The sequence below is a fragment of the Pelodiscus sinensis genome, chromosome 3 (genome assembly GCF_049634645.1).
Source record: "Pelodiscus sinensis isolate JC-2024 chromosome 3, ASM4963464v1, whole genome shotgun sequence".
Taxonomy (NCBI): Eukaryota; Metazoa; Chordata; order Testudines; family Trionychidae; genus Pelodiscus; species Pelodiscus sinensis.
The window spans coordinates 173,408,840-173,420,344 of NC_134713.1; positions in this window are offsets into that span (position 1 = coordinate 173,408,840).

Consider the following 11,505-nt stretch of genomic DNA (forward strand, 5'->3'; position numbering starts at 1 on the left):
TATTGGCGCTGGTACTCCTCGATTCATGAGGAGTAAGGGAAGTCAATGGGAGTGTTTTTTCCATCGACCTCCCTCTGTGGGTATGGCTCCAAACTTGGCTTAAGGTATGTTGACACCAGCTATGCTATTTACTTAGCTGAAGTTGCATACCGTATGCCAACTTTCGGGAGAGTAGCATAGACCTGTCCTTAGGTACTTAATTCCCATGTGCATTGATTAAAGAGCCTAGTTGCTCAACACAGAAGTGTGGATTCCACTGGGCAGAATGGTGCCTACAAGTTAGATACTGGACTGTTGAGTATTAACACTCCTAAGTCCCTTGTGGATCTGTGCCTGAGTTCCTAAAACAGAAACAGCTTGTGTCTGAGTGAACTATAGTATACAATGGACAACACTCGTCAAGTGGCAACTCCCTGAGTCTCCCTACACCCTATAAGTAAATAATATGGAATGTAAAGTAATGAAGCTGCTTCTTACTCTGTTAATTTTTGTGAAACATCAGGCAAAATTTTCTACTTCACAGTACCATGCCAAAGCTTGCATGCAAACTGATGCAATAATTCTTTGCCTGTTAATGTAGAACACAAATTGACTAAACTGGCAATTAATGCTGTAAATTTATTTTTCATTTCCTTTACTGAGAAAAATGTTACTCTGAATTAACAATTAAGTTCCCTTGACAGGCTAGTGATCACTGTTATGTAATTTATACCACATGCATTCATAACTAGAGCTGAGTGGTTTTTTATCTGAAAGATTTCTCTATCAAAAATATGGCTTTGTCAAAATCAAAGATTTTTCACAATTTGTTTTCCAATTTTCCTCATATGAGCTGAAATAAAAGGGTTAACTTGTTTCAGTCAAAAACACCATTACTTTTTTGTTTTAACCAATACTTTTGGGGGGGGGGGGTTGTTATTATTTTTTATTTGTTTATACATGCTTGAATTGCTAGTCAGAATTGATATGTAAAACAAATCTTTTCTAATACCTGTAATATAGGTGATTCATGATAGCACTCAGGGGCTACAATACCCCCTCTGTATCCCTGCCAAAATGTGTGTCCCCACATGTCTCTATCCTGCTTTTCTGGGGAGACTGTCAGTACCCACTGTCAGTACCCACTCCAGTACCCCGCGGCACGGGGTTCGAACCAGCCAGGATTTTAAAATGGCGGCGCCCGGCTTATGCAAATGAAGCCCGGGAAATTCAAATCCCGGGCTTCATTTGCAATTGCGGTATGCCTACATTACCCTCCTATTTCAAAATAGGAGGGTAGTGTATACATACCCTTAGTGATGGACAGTTTGAGACTAGAAACAGGCAACATCCATCAGAAATTATGTATTCTACATTGTTAGGTTGACTACCAGAAATGTCGTCATTACTTTGTACAGAAAACTGGATTGGTTTAATCTAACTACAAATGAAATAAAACTTGAAACTACTAAGCTATCAGTCAAAAATACTCTTTTGCCTGTACAATTATGGTAAATTTCATTCTTTACTATGAAAGATAAATGTGTAACAGCTCTTCTATTTAAATACATAAACTCTTTTCATCATGAAAGACTTAGCTTAGTGTATTTAACTGCTCCCTAGCTCCTAGTATATTGACTATATAATTAGAAAATAGTTTGTGAAAGATATGGAGTGCAGGATAAACGTAACAATTTATTGGCTTTTCTACCAGTTCATTAGGACTATTTAGTGGGTGCAGAGAAACAACTTCCATACATTGGCAATGCTGAAAGAAGGGGAAAAAAGGCATTTGATATGGGTTTCATCAGGCCACAACTTTTTTATTAGATGTCTGGGACTATCTAATAGATAAAGTATACAGTGCAGGTAACCCCCATGTTTATGCCATAATTATCACAGGCTTTTACTAGCCCTCTTTCTTTTTCCACTCATATGTCTCCAGCAAGTAGATTGCCAGGATCTTCCATAACTCTGGAATTCACCAACTCCCCCCATTTCTCCATCCAGATCCCTTCAGCAAATCCGTTGTTGGGACCTTGCCATCCACATTCCCTTATAGGAGCATTAACATGGGCCATAATAATAGGGGTTGGCTCCCTGCCGTACCAATCATAAGAGCTGCCAATCTCCCCAAATTCTCTCCTTTACCAAACATCTCTTTTTAAGCACTTTTCCAAATCATTTATCCTCTCACTGTATAGCTTCTATATGGAGTACTGCTGTGGAAATCTACCAAAATGGGACACCAGCCATTAGCCTGGCTGTCTCCTCCCCATATCCAATGAGGTTCTTAGACATCACCGAATGCCCTCCTTTATCAGACAGAAACATAACAAAATGTAAGTCTGACAGGCGAATCCGATCTCATAAAGTAACTGTGGAGCACCATATACTGTGCCAGGATATGAAATTATTGCCCCATCTCGGGTCCCAAAGAATTTGTCCATCTCACCATTCACATACTTCCTTTCTTGTCCACCGCAGGGGTGGGGGGACTCATGGCTCCCCACCAGACCCTGTGCTGAAGCATGTGTGGTCATACAAAGTTAACACCTGAAAAAAATGTCAAGGATCAGCTCCTGCTCTGAGCATTAATTCCACACCTTTGGGAGGGTTAATTGCCCCCTTTTAATCCCTCATTCCCACGGTATGAGTTGGTGATCATGATGACCCTTTTGTGGCAGTTTTAATCTCCTCCCCTCCCCCCCAAGTCATAAAACATCATACCCCTTCATCCACCCTAATAGAACTGGCATCATTAATACTGGTCCTATACTTGATAAGTAACTCCCTTCTTTTGTTATACTAGTACTTTTATATATATCCCTGCCTCTGTAATTTCTTAATGCACTAATAACCAGTGTGCTATTTCACCATCCCAGTAAACCTCATTGCACAAGGGATAAGGGAGGGCCTGAAATAGTGCATTATTTCAAAATTGGTGCTGTGTAGATGTGCCAAATTTCAAAATAGATTTGAAATAAGATATGCAATTTGCATAACACAAATTGTGTATCTTATTTTGCATTTAGGATGCTGTGTAGATGCTCCCATAGTCTCTAAGGTGCCAGAGGACTCCTTGTTGTTTTTGCTGATATAGATGAACATGGTGACCCCTCTGAGACTTGTCACTACGCTTACTTGGTTCTTCCACAACATGCGGGACTATACTCAATGCATTCTTGAAGTTCCTTGCATCCCTATATTTCTTTTATTCTCTGGAGTTTTTTAGTCTCAGAGATAATCATACTCAACTGTTTTTATTTCCTGGAGGAGCTGTGGTAATGCTCTCCATGGAATCAGGGCTGCTAATGAGTATTCAAGGAGACAGTTGCCACAGGGCCTCCCTGATTTAAAAGGGCCAGTGCTCCACAGTCCAGGTCCTTTAAATCTCTGCTGGAGCTCCATGCAACATGATCAGGGCAGTGCTAATGGCTGGGTGAGAGAGGCACAGTATGGTCCAGTAGGCACTGAGGACTGACTACCCCTGGCCCTGTGCCTTTCCCCCTCCTTTCCCCGAGGCTCCACCCCTTCCAGGAGACCCATAGCTAATCCCCCTCCCACATTTCCTAAGACCTGGTGAAGTCTGTCACAAGTCCAGCATGGAATAGAACAAAATTATACATAAACTACATATTTAATACCATGGTCCCCAAAGATATTTCAAAAAGATTGTTTTCTCAAAGCTCAGGACAATTATGTGAGAATTGCTTGGAGGAAAAATTCAGCTGGAAAAAAAGAGAATGAAAATTGGGGTTCTGTAAGAAGAGTTTATTAGCTGGATAGATAGCCATGATTCCCTCCGCAGAAAAGAGGTGTTGATAGGGGGAAAATCCTTGGCTGGTAAGCCTAAGCACAATAAAGATTTTTTAAGTATATTGGACAAGAGTAATGATTCAGTGGTATAGGCTCATTTCTAGATAGAGATTGTAAAATTGTGAATGATGATGCAGAAACTGCAGACACATTCAATAAATATTTCTCTTCTATATTTGGAAAAGAAGCAGGGTAATGTAATTTTATCACATGAGGATGATGAAATACTTTTCAGTCTATTAGTAACTACAGAGGATGTTAAACAACATCTAATAGGCAGGACCCAGGAGTGATGAAAAAATGCTTTTTTCCTCATAGGTGCTAATTTTTAATCACGGAATACCAGAGAGGTTCCAGAAAAGTGTACATTGTTCCAGCACTCAGAAAGAGCAAATGAGCTAACAGGGAGCCCATTTTAGTTAGTTCATCAATCTTGGGGAAAATATTGGAAATGATTGTATAGAATTCAAATAGTAAAGAATTAACACAAAGATTGTAGAATGGCAAATAATGATGAGAGTAGGACAGACACACATAGCAATCTGGATCTCTCAGTAAAATGAGCCCAGGGTCACGTTAAGAAAAGTTGATCTAAGGCCTGCCGCCCAGGAAACTTGGTCTGCAGCCACTAAAGTCCCTGTGTTCCAGGCCTGTCCATCCTGCCATGGCTGGAGGAGGTGGCTCCCAATGTCATTCCTCCTCCCCGCCCATTGGGTGGAGCTGAATTGCTGTGAGAAGCTCTGTTCCAATGCTGTCCTTGCCTGTAGGTTCTGCCCCAGCAGCTGCCATTGGCCACAATTCCCAGCTAATGGGGGCTGCAGGGACAGTAATTTCAGGCTTGCATGGACCACACAGAACCATCTGTTCCTTCCCAGAACCAAACAAGATCTTTTTCACTTAAGTGTTCTGTACGCTTACTCCCCACCTCCATCCCTGAGCTCCCTCTTGCATCTTGACTACCTTCTAGACCTCACACCTCCACCCCAACCTCCTACACTGAGCCTGCTCCTGCAGTCCAAACCCCTTGGACCCAGCCTGGAGCCTCCTCCTGCTTCCCAAATGTCTTATCCCAATACCCACCCATAGCCCACACCCTCATTTGCAACTCTGACCCCCTCTTGCACCTATTCTCCTTGCTCAACCCACAGCTCCCTTCCACAAACTCAAGCCCTCATTTTTGGCCCCACACCAGCATCTGGGAGGGCCCACAAAATCTAATAGCTCCAGACCCCAAGAAGAGTTAATCTGACTCTCTCTGAACCCATTCACATATCAGATATTTTAATAAAGTCAAATGGAAAGTTATACACCTAGAAACAATGAATACAGGCCCATCTTACAGACACAGGCCCTGTATACTGTATACTGGAAAGCAGTCACTTTGGCTGTGTCCAGACTCGAGGGTTTTTTCAAAAAAAGTAGCCTTTTTTTGAAAAAAATTCTCCTGCGTCTAGACTACAGCCGCGTTCTTTCGAAATTAAATTGAAAGAACGTGGCTTTTCTTTCGACGGCGGAAAACCTCATTTCAAGAGGAAGAATGCCTTTTTTAGAAAGTGCTCTTTCGAAAAAAGGCGTTCTTAAATACAAACAGGGCTTTTTCAAAAGAGAGCATCCAGACTGTCTGGGAGCTTTCTTTCGAAAAAGCGGCTTGCTTTTTCGAAAGAGCTGCTTGCAGTCTAGATGCTCTTTTTCGAAAGAGGCTTTTTCGAAAGTATCTTTCGAAAAAGCCTCTTTCGAAAGAGGCTTGCAGTCTAGACGTAGCCTTTGAAAAGGATTTAGGGTCAGAGTAGATAAGTAGTTCAACATGCTCTTCCAATGCATTGCTGTAACAAAAAGGGCCAATGAGATCTTTGGATGTATAAAGAGGGGAGTAATAAATAGGAGTAGAGTGGCAAGGTTGCTACAGTGTGGCTTCCAGTTTTGGTGTAATTTTTACAAGAATGTTAAAAAAATGCAGAAGGTGCATAAATAGCCATAAAAATTATTTAAAGACTGGTGAAAATACCTTAAGGTGAGAGATTTAAAGAGTTCAAGCTGTTTAACTTACCATAAAGATGATGGAAAGTTGACTTGATCACAGTGTATAGGTACCTTTGTGGAAAGAAAATACTGGCTGCTAAAAGTGTTTATGTGGTCTAGCCGAGAAAGGCATAACAAGATCCAATGACTCAGACAAATTCAAAGTTGATTATGGGGTGTGTAATCAACTAGTGGAACTTATTATGAAGGGAAATGGTGGATTCTCTATCTCTTGTCCTTAGATAAAAACAGGAGACCTTTCAGTAAGATATGTTTTAGTCACAAATAATTTATTGACTCAGTGCCGGGGTAAACAGGGAAATGGAAAGCCTTGTTATATGTAGGAGATCAGACTAGCAAATCTCTTGAACACTTCTGGCCCATTGATGAATAAACTTGCAGGAACTCATTTCACTTAGTATTCCTCCTCCACATATGAACTTGGACCCAGCTTTCAGAAAGATTTGTCTGCTGCTTTATCAACACAATTTAAGATAGGAGCTCAGATAGCAAAACAATGTGTATTGTATAAAAATAAGTATACACAAATCAGGCTGTCAGAAAATTTGTTTTTGAACAATTATTTTAAATTCCAGTAAATAACTACAATTTAATATTTATATATTGACTGGTATCATTTACATGATAACATTGCTCTGATTGAATTACATACACGTACGCTGTATTTGAGTGGGGGCTTTGGTATCTTGTGACTTTTTAATGAATATTCAGCCAAAGGTGTTTGTTAGTCTCTTTTAAATAGCTTAAACTCCTGATTCAGACAGTGGTTTGTTTTAGTTGTTTCCCCCCTAAATTTTCATCTGATTTGACATATACTGCAGCAAATAATGTCATGTTGCATTAGTGAAATTGTGTTACCAGAAGTAAATAATATATTGCCAAGTTTATACATTATTTAGTCCTGAATGAGGTCTGCACACGTGAACAGATAAGTATAAATTTACAATGTACTGCAGTGCCAGAGGCTTTATGTGCTAGAAGTTGAGACGGGGAAAGATGGGTGAATTATTTTGCTTAAAGTTGAATCTATTTAAATATAGTAGACTGAAAAGTTAAACTTGAAATCAAACAGTATTGTTTGTATTTCAACTAAGGAGAGAATGGGAATAAAAAGGGGCAGAAATGTGGTGAGACCAAAACATCAAGGAGAAGGAGAAGGCAATAAAATAGAGGAGAAAGGGGATAGATAAAAATCCAATATAGAGAAACCAAGGGAAAACCTAGTCAAGGTCTGAATGTTACTCTGTCTACAGGATACTCATATGTTCTAGCTAAGTATATAAGGGAGAGGTTCTTGCTCCTGGGTACATAGCACAACCCCAACCCTCTACCATGTCTAGTTTGAACAAAATGTTTTATTTTGATTTGGTTTGGTTTTATAAAATATATTATCAATGGACAGATAATGATCTGGATTACTTACAGGTGAAAAGTTTTCCGAATTCATATTTGTTTTGCCATGCAGGCACTTCTAGCTCCTCTTCCTTTTCTCCAAAATAATGAAAATAAACAAATTGCGTAGCTTATAAAACTTTGAGCTCTAAAGTTTATCTGTCCCTAGTGAACAGGCTCTAAATTGAAGTTCTGACTGCAGAACAGATTAAGTCAAATAGATTTAGGATCTAATCCAGACATCCTTGCTCATCTGAGTTACCTCAATAAATTCCAACATAGGTTTCAAGATCACAGGACTAGGACCTCAATTTTGACCCATTTTTTCCCCTGAGGCTGTCGATGGCAAATTAGCCATGTCTCAAATTCAAAGGTTTTTTCTCTGTCCTGCCATGTGAATGCTGCTTTTTTTACGTTGTTTCTGAGTTTTCTGATACTGGTTACTTCATTGAAACCCAGAGCTCAGAAATATCTGAAATGAAAAACAAAATCTTTCTGGGATTTGGGTCTTGTAAACCTGTAATTTGTAAACCTGATATTCACATAGGTTTTGTGGAAAGACTTCATAAGGTTTACAGACTTTTAAGAGAACTAGGGTTAGGTGCTATAGGGAACTATGTGAAATTAATTATTTTGTTGTGGGATGGTTTTCATTAGGTTATTTTAGTTTTGCTTTGAAACTCTGAAAGCCTCATTCTGATCTCACACATGCTGATTTTACATGAATGTAGCTCCACTGATTTCAGTAGTGTTACTACTGATTTATATCAGAGAAAGTGATATCCAAATTGGGAACTAAGAAACTTGAAGAAGTGCAATTCACACTAATGAAAATAAAGAAAATTCTATTAGGAGGCCATACAAAGACACATTGCCAAATTAGATCACCTTAAAAATCTAATCTAATCACTTTAAAATTGTGCTAAATGTACTGAAATAATGAATTCTACATTGGTAAGAAGCTTAGGTATGCTTGGCAGAGCGATGTGGAACATATAAAATGAACACTTTTAAGCGTCATTGAAGGGCCCTAATGGTGTACTGGATATAACATTGCTAATAGTGATGTTGAGACTATTGCCATTGTTGTAACCTTTATTGGCCTAGCTTTTAAAGAGAGAAGAGTTCAAAATATCTTCTGATATTTACTTGTCTGTAATCACCTCTCAGAAGTGAGGTTTATGAGTGGCTGCCTTTGACCCATGCTAACAGCCACAGGTATCCTGTGATGTAGTTGTAAAGGGGCTTAATTGCAGAAATTATGTCCAATAGTCACCCACCAATGATGGAAACTATGCTGCTGCAGTGACAACAGGACTAAATATCTTTATAGTTTAACTAGTCTATCATCTTCTTTTAAATTTCAGTAGAAATGTTTAAGAGTTCAGAGTTGGGATCAAACTGAGTGATTGAACTGCTTGCTATGAAAAATACAGGTTATGAATGAAATTTGTTTTTGATTAGAGATTCTCTCGTGAATCAGCCTTGATATATTTGTTGTAGACATTTTACTAGATATTTTCAGTGGTGTGCAAAATTCATGCTATTTGCTCTGCATTATTTGTGCGGTACGAGTGAACACCTGCTATTTTTTTGCTCCATGATTAGACAACAGACATCACAAAGAAGGAAAGAATATGAGTGATACATATTGGGTAGAAACTTGCCAAACTTTTAGGAATGTTATTCATGTTCATGAATGCCCTTTGGTTGTCAGGATACTTACAGATATGAGTCTCCCATCAAAAGGATAGTAAACCAAATTCAGTATTTTAAATAGCAAAAAATGCTATGTATCTGTTTAATCATATTTCCATTTTGAGATGTGAACACTTAGCATGTCCGTTACATCAAAATTATTATTCGACTAACATAGGTAAGGTAAATGTGTGTGTAAACACTGACATGGTTATGTGGTATAGTCACTGAGCTAGGACTCAAGATACCTGGATTTAATTCCTGCTCCTGCTGCAGACTGCCTGGGAGAACATGCATCCCAATTCCCATGTAATACTTCCCACCTTTGTCTTGTTTACTTAGATTATGAATTCTTCAGAAAAGACTATGCACTCAGATCTACAGCCATCAAAACCAATGGAAAAACTTTGATTGACACTTTAATACATGTAAAGTATCTAATGAAATTAGAACCTGATTCACTTGGGATGTCTAGAGGTTACTGTAATACGAATTAATAATAATAATGAATAACAAGGTTGACTGGGTGTTTTATTCCCTCTTCATCTCTAACAACTAAATAATGGTACAACATCATGTGTGAAGTAACAGAATAGTCATAAATGCTATTGTCCTAGCCTTATTCAATACAAAGACTGAACAGGAACAGAAATGACATCAAGCACCTGTTCCCATGACAAAAGGTTGTAATGGGAAATCATTCAAGCCTCTTACAGTTTTAGATTTTAATCTGGTGATCCTCTTCATATGTGGTGAATAGATTCTATCCAGCATATTGAATGTAAAACTGTTGAAGAAAAATAACTGGTTTTGCTATGCTAACCCATTCACCTCCAAAGAGGCAGTTTTCTATTTGAAGATGTCTCTCTGTTTAATATATTTTGCCACCAGTGCATGGATACCTGAAAGCAGCAAGTTCCTGTTGCATAGGGCTTGTGCGGAGAAATAGTTTGTATGCAGTGTGCTAGCTTGCTGCACACTAGTTTTCTGTGTGGACTCTGCTACTGTGCACTGAAAGGTTCCCAGTGTGCATTGACCAAAACCAATGTCAAAGCATGGTGAATCAAAACACAGTAGGAAACCTCTAATGCATGCTTACAAAGCCCACATGGTTAGTTAGTACACAGCATGTACGTTAATTGTTCATCTGGAGAAGCCCCCAATGTCTCCTTTACTGGCTATCAATTTTCCATAGTCACTATCCTAATTCCTAAGTGTGAGTTTCAATAGGGAGCTCTACAGAAACAGAATCAGGATTTCGATGAAGAGCTAGTTAGCTGAGCACTGAAGGCTACTTTAAAAAAATGCCTTTATCTGACAAACTTATTTAAAGATAAGGTAAATTACAGGGCCCCAGTTAACAGTATTATTTAGTGAACCACTGATTCACAGGTTGTCTTTAGCATGGATACATGTTGGGAAAATATGGCCTTTAGAATTCTAAAAGATCTTTTTACAGCTATATAAATCTCTCCTTGCCTTTTCTGCATGCATGGAAATATTATCAATATCAAATGGAGTTCCCTACATATAGGAAGACTCGAATATTGAAGGCAAATTCTTCTGTGGGGATATGAGAAGATTCTCCCTCCCACCAAATTCTAACTAAATTACCAAATATGTAAGTCCTGTGGCCATAAGTTCCAAAGGAGGGAGAGCTCTTATTCTGTTTATTGGTGAACAGGGAAAATGCTGTCAGAAAGAGATCTGTTTGCATAGATTACCTACCCACAATTGTTCTGCTACTTGGGAGATCACCAGAAGTACACATGAACTTGGATTTGGGGGAGTAGCAGGCTCCCAGAGCAGCTCAGAAATGGAAAAGAGCTTTTACCTAGTGACAAAGAATTGACTTTCAAGCATCTGGGACTCTGCTCAAAGTTGTTATATGCTCTAGGCTCCTCTCCAACGGGGATGTGGCCATGACAGACAGTTGAGAATGAGGACTGCAGGATGAATGACAACGCAAAGGACAGAAAAAGAGATAAGTGATTTCTGCTGAGGCCCCACCTAATGAGAACCTTACTAAAGCTGAATCACTAAGCTGTGTTACGTGTTGGAACTTCCAGGCATGCCAAGTCAAAACCCTGCAGTTTGGACTAGAATCACAGAAACAGAGGAGATAAGGGTTGGAAGAGTCCTCAAGAAGTCATCTAGTCCAACCCCCTTGCTCAATCCCAACTAAATATGAAGACAGAACTTGGTCTTTTATTTATGTATTTATGTATTTATTTATTTTTGCAAAGAAGTACCTGGTGGAAGACTTGCATATAAATATAAATAATCCAGTCTCCATGGGAAATGCAGCAAAAGAGGTTAAATATGCATTCTAGAATCCAATGGTCTATATCTCAGGTGGTCTAAATAGATCATGGGGTGTCCAGACAAATCTAATTCATCATTCAGAGAAGGAATGATGCACAGACTTCAGGTGATCTCATAGAATCATCATACAATCAAAGAATATTAAGGTAGGAAGGTCATCTAGTCCAACCCCCTGTTCAAAGCAGGACCAACCCAACTAAATCATTCCAGACAGGCTCAATTCTCTTTGGAACCCCCTTCAGGTAGTTGAAG